At 34.0% G+C, this 21,048-nt stretch overlaps 1 long non-coding RNA gene across 1 annotated transcript; it reads left to right on the top strand.

Moving 5' to 3' along the window:
* The first annotated feature begins 1,774 nt into the window (after positions 1-1,774).
* On the top strand, positions 1,775-19,888 carry LOC104915411. The gene is made up of 4 exons (XR_002121043.2): positions 1,775-1,981; positions 3,697-3,828; positions 18,123-18,246; positions 19,806-19,888. It is a non-coding gene; the product is annotated as an uncharacterized LOC104915411 (long non-coding RNA).
* Positions 19,889-21,048: the final 1,160 nt, after the last annotated feature.

The following is a 21,048-nucleotide window of genomic DNA, read 5'->3' as shown; positions in this document are numbered from 1 at the left end:
GGGGGGAGAGGGGGTAGGGAGGGATGAGGGATGAGGTTGAACCATATGTATTAAATGTAAAATATGCTATTAGCAACGTTAGATTTTTTTTTTTTTGCTTTATATGCTCTTTCTTTCAAAGAATTGTAGAGAATAGCATTAAAAGTTTAAGAACCACTTTGAGACCAAATATTAGCCCTATGCACTAACATTTGTTTCTATTCATAAAAGTAAAATTGGAAATATTTATTACATTTTAGTGAAAACTTCTTTCAAGAACCAGTTAATCTTTTATGTCAATGTAATTTTTTCTTCTCCTAGAATTTGTCATATAGCTGTAAAGTAGAAATTCAGAATCATGATAATAAAGTTAAAGGTATCAAACATTTTAGGTAGAGACAATCTGTATTTGCTTGTATAGCACAGCTGTTTTGTGCATGCAGTAATACTTGTCCTGACTGGCTGAATATTGTACCCAAACAGTTTCTTTAAGTCTCCCAGTATAGAGAGCTTAAGAGGAACTGTAAAATCAAGCTTCACTTTTTATTTGTAATCTTTCATACTTTTTCTCTGGCAATTCTTACATTTACTAAAATTCACATGTGATGTAAGATGATGCATGGTAAACTTTTAGTTGCCTTAATTTATCTTTCTTAAAAATATTATTTTCTTACTGGCTCTCACAAGTTTTGATTGAATATTGGAAAAGTACAGTTAAGCAAAATTTCTCTTTCTGTATATTTTCTTTAGGGGGCTATTTTGCTCTGCTTTTGGGAAAATAGTCTTTCTTAATTTTTTTTTAATTGTTTCTCTTTGATCCTTTCTTATTATTTTTAAAGTAAGCCATAGTTTTCTGCACTTTTTTTTCCATGCTCTTTAGGTGATTCTTTTCTATCATGTGCTATTTACTAGAGTTAAAAATAAAATCACAAAACAACAGCAGTAAAAACAGCAGAAAAAATCATACGTGGAATAAATGGACTTTTTGAAAGGTTGAACATAACAAAGGATGACCAAAAAAAAGAGGATTTTTATTAAATTTACTTTGGCAGTCTTCTTCCTAGGGTAGTGAACTTCGTGCTTGCTTGCTTATTTACTTATTTGTGGTTGAATCAGTATTTTTAGGATCTTTTTTGTGTATTTATTTGTTTAAAATCCTGAGTTCTGGCAATCAGAAATAAAGCATTTTCTCTCCAGCGCTGTCGTTTTAAATGCTGCTGCTGAATTTTAACCACTGCATTAGATTGAAACCTACATGCTGTTAACCACTGAGCCAAAATGAAATCGACCACTGCATTGAAATCAGAGTTGGCAGTTGTATACGGACTTGAAGGAGTTGGTAATAGCAGTGCACCCGTGTTTCTTTAATGGGGTTTTTATTCTCTGTTTTCAGTTTTAATGGTGCCGTTTTGATTTAAAGACTGTTTCTTAATAACGATGCACATTTTTATTGAAATATTTTCAATGTAACTTAAGAAGAAAATAACAATAAAGCCATCCTAGGAGTGGTTTCCTCAGAAACAGAATGTTCTGTTGCATACTCCCATGATAATGCAGCGTGCTTGCTTTATTTATAAAGCAATCTTGCGTAAGAAGATAAGTGAGAAGATTTCTTCATGTTTTGTGAACCTTTATTTGTGGTTAAAAATTGTAAAATGTGTTTGTATTTATAGAGCCGTGTTTGCTAAAGAGAGATTTTCAGCTTTTGAATTTACATTTTGTAACTTTCTTTTCACTCTGCTTCACCAAGCATATGAAAAATGAGCCTACTTGCATGGTTGACCTCTTAGTCTTTTGAAATTTTTGTTTCTTATTAATAGGACTGGATCCCTCCCAATTCAGAGTCCATCACCATTACCATAAAGATGAGGAGAATGATGCCTTGGTTGGTGGCCCAGCTCAGCTCACTGATGAGGAGAAATATAGGGACTGTGAAAGATTCAAGTTTTGCTGCCTCAAATGTGGAACAGAGAATATTTATGACAATGTCTTTGACTGTTCGGTTCGTTTTCAATGTTTTATTTCTCTTTATTGGTGAGGGGGAAAATAGTGTAGAAGAAAAGGCTTTTCAGAGAGCATTCGTATGATGTAGGAGAAGATACCATATTGCTACAGGACTGTTGTTTATATCTTTGGAACAGAAATCTGCTGATAGGACAGTGTAGAAATATTTTTCCCATTTTTGCATTTCAGCTAGGAGCAGTGCAGTTTAGGAGAACGTGAGAGATAAGCTGGCTTCATTAATCTGTTTGCCCACATTCATGAATGATTGTTAACTGCAACTTTTTAAGACATCCTTATCTTAACACCTGAGTAACTTCCAGTTCCCTATTTAATGAAACTTTCATGTAGCTATGGCAATTTCTTATCCTAAATCATATTAATTGGAACAAAGTGGTTTTGAAATTTCTGTTTATCTTTTTACATCCCACTTCCTTTCTTCACAGTAAGGCTTTTTTATGTTATCTTTCCTTCTGTCTTTGTATATTGAACATAAAAAGTCACGGGGGTGCATTCTTGTTGAGAAGTTCTGCCAAAAAATGTATCTGGGACCTTGGATCACAACTTGAAATAGGGCCAAGTATTTAACTCTCCAGCAATGTTATGCATATATTAGTCATTGGCAAATTAGCGAGCCTCAGAGTAGTGAAAACCTTGAAACTCAAAGCAAATAAATCTTTTATCTAAATTAAAAGTAATTATTTTAAGTTAATTTGGACAAACAGCAGATGTTTTGCATTTTTTTGAATCAAAATAAAGCAGTCTTTGGAAGCAAGTAAGATGAAAATGCACACAAATCGAGTGATGCTATGTAAATCCTTGACTTTTGCTCATTACAGCTGTAAATAAAACAGTTAATTGCACGTAGACTTGACAACTTGCAGATGGGCTAACTGGAGAGATGGAGAGAAGTGGATGTCAAACTCTTTATATATATATGTGTGTGTATGTGTGTCTATATATATATACACAGACACACATTATATACATAAATGTAATAAATATTCTACGCAATTATTTAGTGGAATTATTTTGTGTTGTGGGAGTTTAGCCAAGATGGTTCAGAGTAGCCTAAGTGTTAAGTTGTAAATGGAAAGAAAACTTTTTACATAGTGTTATAAATATCCAACCTAACAGGTTTTTGTTATTTCGGTGAGAATTTTACTGAGTTTAATTTCAGTACTTCACATACTGCTTTTAGGTTCTGAAATCTTAATGTTAGCCATTCAAAGATTTCAAAAGTAAATGAGATGCTGTCGAACTCTAAGAGCTGTTCTTTGCACTTGGGGAAGATAAAAAATGATCTTCTTCTTTTGCAACAAGGCTTGTCTCTACAGCCCCGCTGGTAATCTGTAATTGGTATCTGTAAGGTGGATTTCAGTGTTCTGATTAGTAGCTTTAGGCAAAACTTCAATCTCTCTGAAACATAATTTGTTGAATAATTAATTTTGTAGCAGATGAAGAAGCATCATCTCCAGCAGATCTTTCATTGATAAGAGATTTGGAAAACTGTTTGTCCTATCAGACAAGTCTTTATATGGATGTGGCCAACTATGGTGGGAAGAAAGAAAGACTAGAGAGTAGAGATTTAATTGAATATATAAAGACTGTTAAGATTTTTTTTTTTACATGAGGTGTTACGTCTAAACTCCTGCAATAACTTTTGCTGCTATTATCTGCTGTCGTGATGTATATTTCTGCATTTCTTTTTTTCAGGGGCGATTTATTGAGCCCAGCTTGCAAAGGTGCAGTAAGAGTGAATGTGAAGAGCCTCCTTTCAACCACGTGGTTCAAATGAACAACAAATTACTCTTGGATATTAGACGCCACCTAAAAAGATACTACAGTGTAAGTATTCGGAAAATATTCTTCTGTAAGAAATGAGTTGTCTAAGTGCTCCTGAATTTAGCAGCTGTCTCATTTTTTTCGATGAAGTATAAATTAGTGCAGTTGCAAAACTCAACTTTATGAAAAGGGAACTATCAATTAATGATTTTTAAAATGTTAATTTAGGTTATTTTTCTAATTTCTGTCTTAAGTCAAAATAGTCAGGTACGTGTATGTATGTATATAACGTTTTGTAACAGTGTTTGTCAGCATTACTACAGATGAAGGAGCTCATTGCTTTCCCAATGGTTGGCATTGTGTGGCATTGTTAAAAAATAGTGCTGTAATATTTGCATTACCCATCTTTCCACTGACCAAGGAACTAACAGGTTAGGAAAAATATACCTTGATTTTTAAATTATATTAATATGTTTGGCATCTCTAATATGCTGTAAGGATTGTGTTTTGTGAATTATCATCTGTCCATTTTGGTGAAATTTTCATGAAATTCCTCATAACTTCTTTTATAATGTAGTTGTCTAACACAGAACCTTTTTTCACAGCCCTCAGAGCAGCATCATTTTTGAAAGAGCTCCTAACCTTTGGTTGCTCATAACCTTTGATATACTTAAAAATTATTTTTGAAATTTTGACCTGTAAATGAAAGGCCGGCCTAATTTGTGGTTTGTTTTCTTAGATATTACAAAATATTTTTTCAGATGGCAGCTAAAATGCGGAGCATTAGCATAGTAGTTTTGTTTTAATTATGGTTTAATACTAAGTGTACATCTTGTATGTTTTTTTTTCCTTCTATATTAGTTCCTATTGCAATTCTAAATAAATGTTTTCTGATATGTTTTCTGGAAATGTGATGTATTGGGAAGGTATAAGAGTGTCTTTTGAAGATCATTGCATCAAAAAGAATTTTCTTAGACAATTTAAATTTGTAGTATTTCTTAGGGTAGGATTCATTGTTCCTTTGCATTGAAGCTAAGGATAAATCATTTAGGTGGGTAAAGTTATCAAATGTGAAATCTTGCATTATTGCCAAGTCCATCTGGCTGCAAAACTTTAATTCACATGATATTACTATAAATACTGCGTTATAAAGTGTGTTTATATAATAGGTCAAGGTAATATATTTAGACAGACTTCTTTTATATAAAATTCTGCTTCTGATTATTTTTTTTAGATTTTAGAATATGTACATTTGATGCAATGTATGAACATTATGATAATACACAAGCCAAATGCTAAGGAATTCTTGCTATATAAAGTACGATTTAAGGACAGGAAGAAGTGTTATTTCTGAAGAATTCTAAAGAATGAAAAATGCTGTAATATTTTACTCTGTTCTCTAGCTTTTGGTTTTCGTTTGGTTTTAAGGTCAAGCCGTGAACCAAAGTCTGAAATGTTTCTATATTGAACATTGTAATTTATTTATATTCTATTAAAATCTGTTACGTATCTGTCTACCTAGTATATATCAGAATAAAGTCCTCCAAGAGGAATTTATTTGTGCTTGTAAATGGAGGCTTTATAAACCTGATCATATTTTCAGCAATGAGAACTTTCTTTTAACCTTATCAGTTAGCTCTAATAATGATGTTTAATATTACTTTTAACTGTGGAATACATTCAGACTCCAGAAATGTGAGTATACTTTATTATTGAGTAGTTTTGAAATTGCACAATGATTTTCATTAAATGAAGGGCTTTCCACTGAGCTGGGCAAGAAAACTTTTTGTCCCCTTAGCTCTTAGAAAAGCAGGTGCTCTGGGCTTTAGTATACTCCTTTCATTAAGTACTTGTAGTGACTGTGTAACAGCTGGAGTTGAAATTTGTCAAATGGATGTTTGGACTAATACATATAATCCTATAAACTCTAAAGGCACACTCAGAAGTAGTATGGCAAAGTACCATCTGAACAAAACATTTGACGAAACTTTGAGACACTTAAGTCTCCTCTTGTAGTTGTTGTACCTGAGAGGCTCAGAAGTGTCAGTTTAAATAGAGAAATACTCTGATTAACTTTGTCACTCCATTTATTCCAGTATGTATATATTTTTAGATAATACTTTTCTTTATATGTTGTTCAAATGACCCACGATACAAAAAAACAAATTTCATAAATAATATTTTTTTAACACTTAAAATAATGAGCTAGTTTTTATGAAGTCACTCTTAGCAGGAGTCTTTTGGCACTATCCACTGCTTGCAGAAATGAATAAGCGTACTTTTTTTCAGTGGGCTTTTAATGAGATTTTTTTTTCAGGGTTTAGAATCGTTGCATTTTGTTTCCCTGTCTATTGAAATGCTTCCATATATAGCTATATAAACTTAGAAGTGGAATATATAGAAGTGCAAAATATACTTGGTCTTTTTGGTGAGTGGAGTTAATAAATAAGTAAATATATTGATGATGTACTTCCTTCCTTTAAAATGATGCAAGTCTAAGTACACAAATATAATTTTGTAAGGTTGCTACAATACCAGTGCTTTTGTAAATTATTTACTTTTATGTAATTTCTTCAGTCCTTTTTCCCATTGAAACATTTAAATCTTTTATTTGTGTTCTAAAACATAGGTGACATTACTCCAGTATTTTTGGCTTTCTTAATAGTATTAACAATATCATTTTTGAGAATCCTACTCCTAATTGTAGATATCTTTAAAAATGACATGCAAATATTTCTTTTCAGAAAGGCATTATTCTTTGAAAGATTGATTCTGTTATGTGGTGTGTGTTTTTTTTTTTTTATATATTCTGCTTCAGAAGAGCAAATAGATGAAAAGAGAGAGAAACGCTAGCTAATCTAAATTGGGAAATGAAGAGGGCTTTTTTAAGCATGAAAATTTCATCATCTTGTCAGCTGGCAGAATGCCTGCTGTGTGGATTCACAAAGGCTAAGAATTACACTTTCATGAAATTTTCCTCACTAACTGCCCTGGTTAATTTGAAAGATAACCCACTGTTCTAATTCATTCCTCAATTGGGCGGTGCAGATTTTATCTTTGATCTGACAAAGCATTTGTGTTAATCGTTTTGGCCCTCTACTAGACACTCTTGGGATTGTGCTTTTACAATAAATGTGTCTGTGATAGCTCTTTAGTCTATTATACTTACAATAGATCCATAGAACTGGTAATTAATTCTGTACTGCTTTGGAAATGGGGAAGAATAGGTGTAGCTCTGTCAAGTGCTGCTGGGAAGTTTGTTTAGCTAGTTCATTTTTGAAGTGTTACCCTCAGCCATCAATGAAGCATCCATGCTAGAGAATGGCTGAAGGCTGAAATATGCAGGCATAAATGGAAAAAGTGACCAATTGCTATGCTGGAGAGTTTCATATAATTTATAGTAAGAGGATCTAATTATGATGCAAACTGTTTAATGTTTCCCACTGGAAATATTCATATTTATTTTGAACATTTGGTAAATAAACACCAACTCTTAGATCCTCTTTTAAAAATCTCTGTAAAAATCAGTGTTCATATCGATAAAAATGAATCCCATGTCTTGCTTAGCCATTAGTTTTGCTGACTGAAAGGAATTGAATAAAAAGTCTGTATTGTATACGTCTGAGTGGTATCAGAATCACAGCTGAACTGGAAGGACTCTCAAGCTGTAGTCCTTGAATCACAAGTTTTTTTAACTTGTTTCTAGCTATACGTGCATGGTATTAGTAGTAGTATAGGCTAAAGCCTGTTTTAATATAGATTTCTTTTGTATTGTTTAGTTAAAGCATATGGCATCTTCAGACCTTTTTATGTTTTCAGAATGCAAACTTAAAAAGATTATGGTGTTTTTGTTTTTTTTTTTAATATTGAGAAAATCTTGGCCCAGCCTTTATTATACTGCCTTTATTTTAGTCTTTCTAGTAGACCACTCTAACCCACAGACAGAAGTGAGTTTGAAGGCTGTTGAACACTGCTAAATAACTTTATACTGTTCAGCTGTGAAAATGCAGTGCTCAATAGCCCTCAAAATTTCTCATTTCTTACCTGTGGTGGGGTAGTCTACTGCTTGCACATTAGGTCGCAGTATAAAAGCATGTTAGTACACTTGTTCAAGGTCTTTGAATTATTGTTTTATGTATGTATATGTTTATTCCTTGTTTTGATTATTGTATATGTATGTTCTTGGGTTTTGCGTTAGTATTTTATGCACTTAAAAAGTAAAAGATTTATAAACAAGATAATATTATAAGAGGCAGTAGCCTTCATACAGGGTTTGGGGTAGCATGGCATATTCGCTTAAGGGAACAAAAATGACAGGGCTCATTGTGGACCTGGAGTCTCCCACACTGCAATCATGTGTATTGCCAACAACCCACAGGTGTACACCACATGAACAGGTGAAAATATGATTGTAGATGGTGGTGATGACTTTTGTAATCATGCTTTCGGAACAGTTATGTATTGAAAACCCTTTTTGTTTGATGGGCGGGTCAGGGTAAGAAGCTTCTTTGGATTGAAGGAAAGGTCTTCAGTAGTGGCAGTAGTACAGTATTTTAAATATTGTTGTGCTGCTAATACTGGCAGAATATGGACACGTAATAAAGAGTGTGTAGAGCCAGAAAACAGAAGGAATCATTACACCAATTGATGTGGCAGACACAATCAGATAGCTAAAAGCTGCTGTCCAATTATCTCCAATGATTATTTTGGGAGTTCTTCCTGTTTGTGTATAAATGGATATCTGAGTCTCTTCCAAGCTTGAAATTGTATCACTGTCATTTTAGTTTATATATACAGAAACCGAGACATTTATTTTTAGTATTGAAAGCTTCCAAGTCAAGACAAAATGGAAAGCAATTGGAGTGAGCGATAAAAGATGAATGTGATTCCGTGCACAACTTACTGGGAACTCAAGAGAGGGAAGGGAAGCTGGCACCAAGAATTCTCAAGATGTTTTCCTCCCCCCTGCAGTGGTATTTTCTGATCCATTTCTTGAATGCGGTTGACAAATGGGTTGTACTTAAAATCATGTTTCGGTTAACCAAGAGGAAATTAGAAGCATCTTGATTATTGAACAACACCACCAGTATTCTACTATGTGAAAGCATTATATATGTCTTTACAAACACAATTTATACTTAACTGCATAATGAAAGATAGCCCTTTGGTCACCATGTGCATTTTGGGGATGAGTAAGCAGTTATTTGTCACAGTGCTCATGGTATCTATTAACTGAGATTGATTCACTATTACTGCAACTTCTGCCCTGTAAAGGAATTGTTTGTTTTAGACTTGCGGCATCGATATGATTTTTAGTGAAGTGTTTCAAAGTAATGATCAATATACCTATACAAAAGGTTTAACTCTCTTCATTGGATTTTACTAGCCGTGACGGACATGCATCCATCTCCCTGATGGCTGAGTGAAATTGAGTGCAACTCTATGAACTCAGAATTTCAGCCACTGAGAATGAGTGAAATCTGCAAAGGAATAGTGTCTGTTTGCTGATGCTTATTTCTAGTGTTTAGTCCACAGTGAGGTCCCTTGCCAGAGAAGACTCTTAATGACAGCAGATACAGCTCTCTGCTAACTGGAGAAAATGCTTCCCAGGTTAGCCACGGCATGGAACAGGTTCTAAGAAATGCAGATTGCCTCAATAGAATAAAACCAACTTTGTAATTTCCTCTGTAGGTAGAACACAGGAATGTAAGGGCTTATTATCACAATAATTTATCTGCTTAGGCTTATGAATGGCAGTAATGTGTAGATCATGTTACAGGAAATGTGCCCACAGGTAAATATGGTCGTGGTTGTGATTGCCACCAAGTGTGTAATGTTTACCTAGGTGATTGAATCACTTCTCTAATAACAAGATGTTGCTGTCTTCAAAGGATTATGGAAAGCACTTTGAAGGTACTCTGTTGGAACTGATCTGTTGCCACAGTAGAAACAATGATGAATTTTGGTAGCACTTGGAAAGTATGTTTTGCTGTAATACGGTTATGGTTGCAACTCTCTCTTGTCTAGCTTTAAACTGAGCACAAAATAAAGTAGCTTTGGTGTACCAAGTGCAGTACTTGTTATGAGATTCTGTAGTGCAGAATGTAAAAGTTTGGGTGAATTTCTGCAGCCTATAGATAGATCTGCCACATGTTACATTAAGTGCCTGAGCAAGCTACTTTGAGAATGAGAGTGAACAAGTACATCCCATGTTGAACATCTTGGAATGACAGAAGTGTTAGGATGCTACATGACATTATAGGTTTTGCTTATTCTGAGACTACTTTAATAACATCATAGATCACAAGAGCATTCATGACAAATCACTGGTCTCGACAAGATCAATGTTGATCTTTCTCCTTTCTGTGGTAGCTTCAGAGATGACCATTTTCAATCTGTTTAGATTGCTGTTACTTTTAATTTAAATCCAAATGCAATTTTGGATGGAGAAGCATTCTTACTAGTTTCCAATTAGAGATATTAGAAGAAGCGGAAGCTCGTCTCAACTAAGACTTTAAGTAATATTTAAAACCATCAGTTCTTGTGTGATTTTGATACAGTTCATGCATTATACTAAGTTGGGGCAATAAGTATCAACTAAGAAATTAAGTCTGAATTATTATACATGAAATTTTAATACAAATGAATGTGTTATAACCAGTTTGCTAGAATATGACACAGAATTGTCTCTTGATATTGAATACTTGATGCTAGTTGGTATATGTACAATAGTAATCACAGAAATGTTGACTTAACTAACTGTTACAATTTCTGTTGACCCTCTACTATCAGATCAGCCAATGATTACACTGTTCAAGCGCATTACATACTTCCAGAGAGCCAAAGTTAAAATCAGAAGTTAAATAGACTACAGTTTCACCAAATGTAGTTCTTTTTATGAGAATAGGTTTATTTGACAATTCTGACCTAAAAATGTTGTGATAATCACAAACGTGTTCTTAGGAGTTGCTTAGGAGTTACTTAGTAGGTATATAGAAATCTATAGTCAAACAAGAATTTTAGAAAATGAAACATCTTGTTTTGAGCATTTTGTTTGAAAAGCTACAGTGGATCCATCCATGGTAACTCAGTTGAATGACACATAAAAATATGGAATGTTTTCTAATAATTGCATGAAAAACTAAGTCATCTGTCCTAAAGTTTCTTAGTCTTTATTGTGAACCAACCCTCAATTTTAAAAGAAAGCTTAAATAATTATTATTTTTTATTATTATTTGGGAAGCTAAACTATATTTGGTGCAGGGTATACTTTCTTTGGCAAACGTTTTTGTTTGTTAATGTCTTTCATAGTCCATATTCCTGAACATTATTAAACAACAATGTCATCAAGGATAGAAGGTGGCAGAGAGCACATACACCAGAATTTTCAACTATGAAGTTTCAGCATGCTTTGCTTTGGCATTGTGGGGATGGTTCTTGTAGATGCTCGTTTCTCCACTCTTAGCTGTTAAAAGACTTATTTAAATTTTTTGGTTTAAAGTAGTTAAACGTGTCAGAAAATATTTCTTTTATCTTTTAGTCACTTCTCTTCTTAGTAAAATATTTTTTTAAGGAATTAAACAAATTGTTCCTCAACAGAAGTGATTCCCATATTTGAAATCTCATGATAAAAGGCTGTGGTACAAAACGGGCTTTGATCTACTTGTAGCGTCCTCTGTATAGGCTTTTGTGTCGTTGAAGCTCAGCAGTCAGGTTGGTTACGTATCTGTTCCAATCATTTTCATTAAATGGCATCTGCTGGTGGACTTTACCACTAATTTCTTACTGAGTTATAAACATGAGTTACTCTATTTTTGTTCATAGGAGCATGCTTTTGTACTATTACCTTTTGTAAATTGAGCCTGAACAATTGTCAGCTTTGCCTGTGCTTTAGCACCTTGTGTTCTGTGATGCACACTGGTTTAAATACCCTTTTATTGCTAAAGATGAACATCTCTTCCCTATTTTCATGCTATGCAGATTATTTTCTCTTTATCTGTCCACAGCTGTGGCATTCCATAGTGGGAGAGAAAAAAGCTCTGTAGTCCTGCTAAAACTGTTACAGCAGCTAAATGACAAAGGCTATTGTCTTGTTCATTTTCTTTCATTTGAAGAATTTCAGTATCCAAGTATCTTCAGCCTAGCCATTGTTAGGCTTTAAATCCTCAAATGTATGAAAGAAACATTTCTGAAGTTTTCAAAGGTATACCAAATTTCTACAGAGAATGATAGGATTGTTTGGGTTGGAAGATGGTTCAATTCAACCTCCCCATCCCTGCCATGAGCAGGGAAATCTTCCACTGGACCATAAAAATTAAGACTCTGCAGAAGTTAGCAAGTAACTGTTCCTTTTCTCCTGAACAAAATCATTATCTTTGCAGATGCCCTTACAAGAGAGGCATAAAAAATTCACACTGCTAAGAGATCTCAAGATAGAAATAAATGTTTCTGCAGAAACAAAACTCATTCCATCCAAAAATAAAAGCTCTCAGATTCAGAGTTGTAGCACATGCTCTGAATGTCTTTACCCTATACTACGAAATAAGTGAAAAGTTAATATTTAAAGATGCTGGGTTTTGTTGGTTTTTTTTGTTTGTTTGTTTGGTTGGTTGGTTTGGTTTTTGTTTTGTTTTTTGTTTTGTTTTGTTTTTTTTTTAATGCTGGTCCAGAAAGGAATACTTCTTTGTCATGTCTTTTTCCTTTTTGTACTGGTGGCTACAGGTCAGATGTGGAAAACAAGGAAGGATGAACTCCTAGTGGTTTTCTTTAAGTAACCTGCCCATTCAACAACAACATCATCCCAGAGATTGATTTAATTGGTGTTTTTTCTCATGTTCTTTTTTTCTTTTGTCACTTGTTTTACTTATCTTTGAAGATTATAGACATACATGAGTTGAAGAGAAAGATTTTGTAATAACTAGCTTTCGTTTCCTAATGAAAATATGGTCAGCATAGCATTATTGTTCCTTTTCCCCCTATTTGATGGAAATTTCTTTACTAATGCCTTCAGTTTGGATGAGCTTATTTTTGCTTTCTGCCAGTGATGTGAAAGATTGAACATTGTGCATATCTTGCAGCTGATATATCTTAATTATTCTTTAAATTTTTACTGGATTTGGAAGAATTATCTGAAAGGACAAAATAGGAGGTGGAGTCAAGTGGAAGTATATCCTCATCAGCTCTGCAGTCAGCCCCCATTCCTTTGAGTGCAAGGCAACCCAGCTGTGAGGATTGCTGGTCACACTCTCATCAGAGAGAGAGAGAGAGAGGGAGAGAGAGAGAGAGAGAGAGAGAAAATTAGCAAGACAAAATTCCTCTCTATCAATCCTACCCTTACACAAATTCAGACTTCTGAGCTCCCATACGTGAGAGTGTAACTTAATTTCCAAATTACATGATGAAAGCACATCTGTCCCAAAATTAATACCTCTTGAGAATATCATAATTGTATATACTGAAAATAATTAGTATCTGTAATTTGCAAGTCATAAATGTCTAATTTTTAGCGAAGTTGTTTGTTTCCATTTAAGATAAATTCTCAATTTAATATCCAAAGCAACATTCGACTGTACTACAGGGAAACTAGAATTGTTTCAAAATGGAGAACCCCCTTGCCCCCCAGAACACAAAGAAACAAAATGATGAATTCTGTTGCACGATACTACATTTTTTTTCTTCTGAAAACTGTGTAATTCATGTAATAATTGTTATTTGATAAAACATATTTTTTCTCATTTTGAAGCAATTCTTGATGAAGATCTTGCAATAGCACTAGCAGCTACTTGTATTTATGACCCCTATCAGGCACAGAAGTTGAATTTTGAATTTGAATTTGGTACTATTTCTCTTTCTGTATATGTGCCTTTTTATGGATAAGTTTGCAGATATGAATAAAGTCAATAAAATTAAAACAGTTATTAAGAAATACCAGAACATCTTCCAGCAGTTCATGCAGTGTTGGAGATGCTTTTTCACGCCATTCTTTATTATTTGCATGTGTTTTTTATGCTTTTTTGAATAGAAGCAATTAAGCAAATTCTTCCTCCCTCCTACTGCTTTCTATCTTTCTTTTTGCGACATGGGATCAGCATTTATACTCTCTTGTTCCTTTAATGGGGCATCTTTTTGGGGGCCAACTTCCAACCTTTTTTTTTTTAATAGAATCAATGAAATAATAACAGTAGAGTAGAATAAATTTTGATGTGGTTCTCGAGGGGGTTTCCTGGCTGATTAAAAACATAGTTTTAATATCTGACACCCTACTCCTTTCCCAACCCATCAAGTAAAAGAGACTAAAATGCCTAAAAGATAACTCATTATTTAAAAATTCTATATGATTTGGTAAGCCAGGCATCTTTAGGACTTAAAATTAATTAGAAGAGAAAAAACAACCAAAAAACCCTCCACAACTCTGTTATCTACCAAGAAATGGTCAATAATGACTTCAGACGTCTATTTTTGACATTTTCTGGTGAGTCCATTTGTGAAGGGCTTCATGAGGCTAGTGGCAAGATGCCACTCAGTAATCAGGTGTCTTGCAGGAAACCTCTGTAACAAATACTTATTTGAGGAACATCAGAGACTGTAGTGAGAATAAGGAAACTGATGAGCAATTACAAGCTTTTTGTAGAAAGAAGCATACTCAATTTCTATATAAATTAAACTGGTTCCTTTTTTTTCTACTCACAGACCTCCACATAAGGAGATCCAGCTTCATAACCAAGGCTAGGGAGATGCCAGTGTTAAAACCACTGACTTCATCTTGTAATAATTACAGGCGAGTTCTTTTTCCAGAAGGCATCTAGGCAGATTTTTTTCAATCCCTTCCTCCTCATCTGAACTGCAAGCAACTCTTCAGTTATAAAATTTTCAAATTATTTTTAATCCTTTAGGGTCAAGACACTGAACTGTCTGGAAGACAGTTCTAATAAGAGCATTAGGCTAGTACAACAGAATAAGCCAAAAGTTGATGTTTGAAGATGTGTGTTGTTGTTTGGTTTTGTTTTGTTATTTTTTTAATGCTGGTCCAGAAAGGAATGCTTAGTCTTGTCTTTTTTCCTTTCTGTTCTGGTGGCAACAGGTCAGATGTGGAAAACAAGGAAGGATGAACTCCTAGTGATTTTCTTTAAGTAACCTGCCCATTCAACAACATCATCATCCCAGAGATTTATTTAATTGGTGTTTTTTCTCGTGTTCTTTTTTTCCTTCATCGCTTGTTTTACTTGTCTTTGAAGATTATAGACATGCATGAGTTGAAGAGAAAGATTTTGTAATAACTAGCTTTCGTTTCCTAATGAAAATATGGTCAGCATAGCAATATTCTTCCTTTTCCCCCTATTTGATGGAAATTTCTTTATTAATGCCTTCAGTTTGGATGAGCTTATTCCTGCTGCACCTGGAATAATACAGAACATTCATCCTCCATGAAGAGGATGTTCGTCACTGTTTTCTGCTCATGTTTTCCAGTTGAGAGCAAAACTGTTCCTGCCTGTGGGTTTCCTCATTCAGCCTGGAAAGAGGTTAGCATTCTGGAGTGAGCAGAGGAAGTGTGGGAATTACAGTGCAGGAGAGGTATTATCCAGGTGCTAAGTTGTTTCAGCTTCTCTTGGAGTTGTCTTAGTGGAAAAAAAGTGCTGAACACAACTGTATTGCATGAGAGAAGCTGAAGAGGGACAGAATTTTTTCAACAGCAAGGATTTCTTTTCACCTTTTTATTTTTTGGAAGATAACTACATTGGTTTTGACTTTTACATATGGTAAAGAAATGAGGACCAAGAAGAAGTATTGAATTTTTCACTCCTTTGGCAGGGCAGTGAAGGAATGAGAACACTGGAAGATACTTTTTGGTCTCATCTTGTTGCTTTAATTTGAACTTCTAATACGTTCACATATGTCAGGAGAACAGTTAAAACATGAATTAAGATTACTAAGACTCAAATAAAGATTTCCTAATTTAGGAAAGAGGATCTTTTAATGTTCTTTTTTCTTCTTTTCTCAATGCTTATAAACAGCAGACATAAATAATCTAAAATTATGTGAGTGACTCACTACATTGCAATTTATTTGGTCACAGAAAATTGAGTCCAGAGATGACTGTGTTCAGTTGATTGAAAAAAGTGTCTGTCACCAGTGGAGAAGCTATTGGACTATCTCTTAATGCTTTGCTAAAACATTCCCTTCACTTTCATTACTTTGTTGATATTTCAGATACTTTATGATCTTAAAAGTAATAGCTGTTTTTTTGTTTTGTTTTGTTTTGTTGTTTTAAAGAGCGTGGCCCACTTTCTTGCAACTGCTGTATTATTTTGGTTAGACATTTGGATCTAAAAGAATAAAAGCCTACCGTGAGGAATGGATTTACTAAAGGAAACTAAGTGATTTTTTCTGATGTATCAGCTACAGCTTTCAGATCCCTTTGGATTACAGAAGTTGTTAAAAAGCGTGTATGTGTTATGCATTCAGTTATCACATTTGACTCATGAGGTAAAAGTTCATTGGTTTCTTCAGAAGAATCCTGTAAAACATGTGCCTAGTTGGACAGGGCAACTGTATTCTAAAATGTTTAATGAAATCTAATAATAGTATTTCATTGTTATGAATAATGCTTATGAATATTTGAAATTTAAGCCTTTTTTTTTTTAATCAGGAAAGTAGTTGGATGATTTTTCCACCTGGTTGGAAAATTAGGAAGTTATTGGGAAGTGGTTAAGTGGGAGAAAATCCATGAACTGCCTAATTTCTACAGACTTCATTTCCCATTGAGGAAGGGAAATGGAGAAATATAAATGCATCTTCTTCAGTGGAGTTGTGATTAATACTAGGGTATTACTTTTGTGGGAAGTGATTCTTACTGAGGAGTAATTTTGTTGCGTTGCCTAAAGGAAAATGTAGATACCAGTCCTTTTTTTTTTTTCCCTTTCTTTAACCCATCTTTAGTGCAAGGCTGTGTTACAGCTATCAGAGTATAAATGCTTTGCTCCTTCTTCAGAGAGCCTTGGGGCCATCCTTTGATATTTAATTACTTTTAAGTCTTTCACAAGAGAAAGATGAGAACATGCTTTCCTTGAACTTAACAGTTTGGGCAATTTTTTGTAATCCAGTAAATACAAATTGTACCCTGATTATCCATCTATGTCTGTCAAGCAAATTTTAATGGATGAATGAATGAGTCAAATCCTATGCATGGAAATACACAAATGTGCAAAATATGAGTCTAATTACAAGGCTGCTAAATTTACACAAGGTCAGGTAAACAAGCCACTGTGTAATGATTATTAATTGTTAATAATGCCTTTGAGAAAGCACGTTTCTACTCTCAACACCTAATGTTTATGCCTTATGAAAGAACCAAGTTGATCAGCTATTAGAAAAAAAAAGACATTTTCTTCCATCTTTCTCCTACCTCACCTGCTCACTAATTAGTTCTGAATAGTGGGTAAAGGATAACGTGCATCCTCACTACTGTTCCAAAAAATAATACATAACTGTTGAACATACTTTTAAAGTTTACAGTGAAAATATTATGAATAGATTTATTAACTGATAACATTTTTCCTCTAGAAGCGTACAAGCTCTACCGTCTGTTGTCTTGTGTAATGATCAAGTCATTTCTTCTATTTCATTGTTATCCTTTGAAACTTAATTGTTTTAAAATAGATCAATTTTGCACTTTCACTCTGTTGCCCTTACTTTGCTCCTTATTCCTTTACCTTTTAAACTTATCCGCATCTTTTCTTGTCTCTTTTGTTCCACTGTAAATGTCCATTGTCAGACAGAGAAATTTACAGGGAGAGAAATAAGGCTGGAAATGAGAAATACTAGATTCTGTATTCCATTAAATTAAAATTGGCAAACATGAATTGACTTTCTTTGCTATATATAGGTATACATCTTATACTCTGTTGTGAATTTGTATCAGCAAATAGTTTGGACAGGAATGGTAAGGAAGATTGTGGGCAGCAAAACCAATCTGCATTGCAGTATGTTTCATAGTTTTGCCTAAACTTTCTCTGGTTTTCAAGTACAGTGCTTTTGCATTGAAACCTCTGATTCTGTTTGGCAGTACCACTTGTTTTCTCTAGCGCTGCTCAAATCAGAAAAGAACACATTCTGGAAATGAAACAGATTTAAGCCTCAAGAGAAAACAAATATTCACGTTTGCTTTAGATATTGAGGAGAAACAAGACTGATCTATGGTTATTTGGTAGAGTATTGCAGCCAAGAAATATGGATTGATTTGTGTTAACCCATGAACAAATAAGTTTGATTTAAGAAAAACATTTGTGTAGTAGACTGTCTGACATTATCTGGGTGCTTGTGATTCAAAGAACTCTGTTTAATGCTTTTTTTTTCAATAGAATTTTCTGCAGGAGATGTAAGTTCCTGGGTAGTACCTGACTGTTTCAGCTAAAACAGGAGTATTTTCAGCTGTGTGAGATGGGCAGGTCTTCTCTAGATACAGCTTCTGAATGGTACTTAGTGGTAAGCAAATCCAAAGGCTATTCTATACCATTTCAGATACTTCTGTTCTTCATTGCTCTCATTTTTGTAATCTTTTCAGCTTCACTGCAATTCTGTTTTGAATTGCAAAGAAAGGTAAACAAACCAACAAGTTTATCGTCTGTATACTTCATTGTCTGCATTTCTAGGCTTTCTCTTTCCAACTTCTGTTTTCACTGACTCTTTTGCACTCCTGTTTTTCTGTTTTATAATGATAATGGTGACAAAAACTAAACAGTGGGCACTGAAATTGATGCAGACTGTGTTTTTTATGGATGCACAAAGGCTACAGCTATTTATCAAAATCCTTTTCATCTCTTTGGCTTTCTCAGTATTTTATGGTAGCATTTATTTCCTAGTTCCTTAAAGAACTAGGATTGTTCCTAATATTATGGATGATTGTAATTAAACTGCTACCACATTAAACATGTCAAATTCTGCTAAGCCTGAGCGTATTTAATATAATCTTGTTTTCCACTAGTCAAAACTTACCTTTCTGATACACATATCTGCTTTTTACAGCATGCTTTTGCTCCCTCTGAATGGAGGAGTACGCAGTAATCTTGTATCACTGAATCCGGTGTGTTTGTAACCACTGGAAAAATTATTGTATCATACTTTTTTGTTATCTGCAGAGTCTTTTTTTTTTTTTTTTTTTTTTTTTTTTTTTTTGGTGTTGTTGTTGTTGCTACTGTTCTTTGCATTGGTTTCTTTTATCCATTTCTAGTGATGTACCCAGGATTGTAGAAAGCATTTCAAGCAAGGCCTCTCTGCTGGCTTTGTACAGGGAAATGATTACTTTTTCAATTTTTTTCTTGCTTCTTTCTTCTCATTCTCTTTTCCTTTTTGATTAGTGTATTATTTTAGTCATAATTTTTGCCTTTCAGCTTCAGTCTCTCACTGTGAGCTAGCATTTATCATTCCCGCATCTCTCCTCCCTCCCTCTCTCTCTCCCTCCCTGATATGGCCAATGTTATCCTTGCTGGTTTTTGTATTTATTTTCTTTTATAACTTTTAATTCATCTCTTTCATTTTTGAGTTTTCTCAGTTTCCCATTTTTGTAATAACTTTTCCAGTTTGTGTGTAACTATCACCTAAATAGTTTCCCCTGTAGAAGTTCTTGGCTCGTAACAAAAAAACCTGGGTGGTAAGCAGCCTGGCTAGCATAGTAGAGCCTGAACTTTTAGATCTTTTAGCAAGAAGAACTCTCAATTCTTATATGAATTATTTGTCTTCTTGCCTACGTCACTCTGGATTCTTGCTACCAATTTGAGTTTGTTTAGGTCATGTTGACCTTGGTCTGAGATCACAGAAGTTTTATTGTTTGGGGTTTTTGCAGATGTCTAATTCTTGCTTTTCTAATATTTCCCTTTCAAAACGTGAGACTGATATGGAATAGGTAGGTTGCACTTAGTTTAGTTTTGTTGCTTCCAATAAATTAATTCAATTATCAATTCTTTTCATTATTTGTAAGGTACCTTTGAATGTACCTGTATCCCAGTGGCCATTTGGTAATTCAGAATTATTCCTTATTTTTACAGCTGTGATACTACAAAGAAAATATGACTGCATAATTTAATCACTTGGACTAGGCCAGGGATAATTTTTCTTACTCATTGGATTTTGGAGTTTTGGTGAATTTTTAACTTATTTTGATAAGGTAAATATATAAGATCTATTGTTACTGATGTTTTTGTTTCCATTTTTTTCCCTTTCAACTTTTATGCATATTGATAAGTTCGGTCTGTTTTGCAAACATTTACTAATGCTATAATACATTTTCCCATATCTCCCTTCTCAAATTTTTACTGTTATTGATTGAAGATTCAATTGAGAAATGTGTTTAGAACCCTGCTTTCTGTGGTAATCATAGAAGTCAGTGGGAAGACAAGAAAATTGTATTGAAAGAAATTGTGTGCGTGTGTGTTTTGTGTTTCAGCATAGATTATCTCTGCCAAAATAATAGCTGTCATTTTGTTCTTGTTATATTAGTGGCCTGTAGCTTACTACTACCCCTTTTGCCTTGCTTTTGTCCATTTGTCTATTTGTGAGTAGAAAAAAAATTTTGTGAAGGGCCATAATTTGGGGGCTTTATTATGCTAATAAAATCAATATTTTGTTATCTATTTAAATTAAATATTTCAAGATGGTGACCCCTCTCTACCCTAGTATCAAAGCTGCAGACCTTAACATTCAGTGACTTTGAAACTTGAGTTCTGTTTAGAATTTCATGTCATGCCTATTGCAGGAGAAAAAGATGGAAAATGTATACGCTGAGCCTATAGGACTTCCTGCAGTGCTTATTAATCCTTTATGGATCATTTGAAATGTTTCTAGTTTATTTAAGCTTTGCTGCCTGTATCAGATTGTTCCTGCAAAAAAAGGAAAAAGTGATCATGCTTTGAATTTTTAAAAATGATCTCACTTTCAAGCAAAAGCACTTTTATGCTCCATTAGAGTTGAATTTGCCAAACTCTTACATCGCATTAACACAAGCTTTACTGGATGGATAAACGTGTTCAGAGACTGACTAGAACTTTACCAAACTGCATATTAAGATTTTGTCGTTTTTCAGTTTGGGTCTTGAATATTTTCTACAGACAAATAAAGTGAGGGAGACAAAATTATTTCATTAAGAAACTATAGTGCAGTTCTGGTCTTATAAAATGGTTGAAAACAGGAATGTCAAATTTAATAGTTCAGTATAAGACTAGAGAGTCTAGTAGAACTAAAACTTGTGCCATCTATGAAGAAGTATTTATATATATGAATGGGTCTCTGCTT

This window comes from Meleagris gallopavo, chromosome 1 (genome assembly GCF_000146605.3).
Source record: "Meleagris gallopavo isolate NT-WF06-2002-E0010 breed Aviagen turkey brand Nicholas breeding stock chromosome 1, Turkey_5.1, whole genome shotgun sequence".
Taxonomy (NCBI): domain Eukaryota; kingdom Metazoa; phylum Chordata; class Aves; order Galliformes; family Phasianidae; genus Meleagris; species Meleagris gallopavo.
The sequence above is the reverse complement of the archived record's forward strand: the minus strand, read 5'-3'. Positions and strand labels throughout refer to the sequence as shown.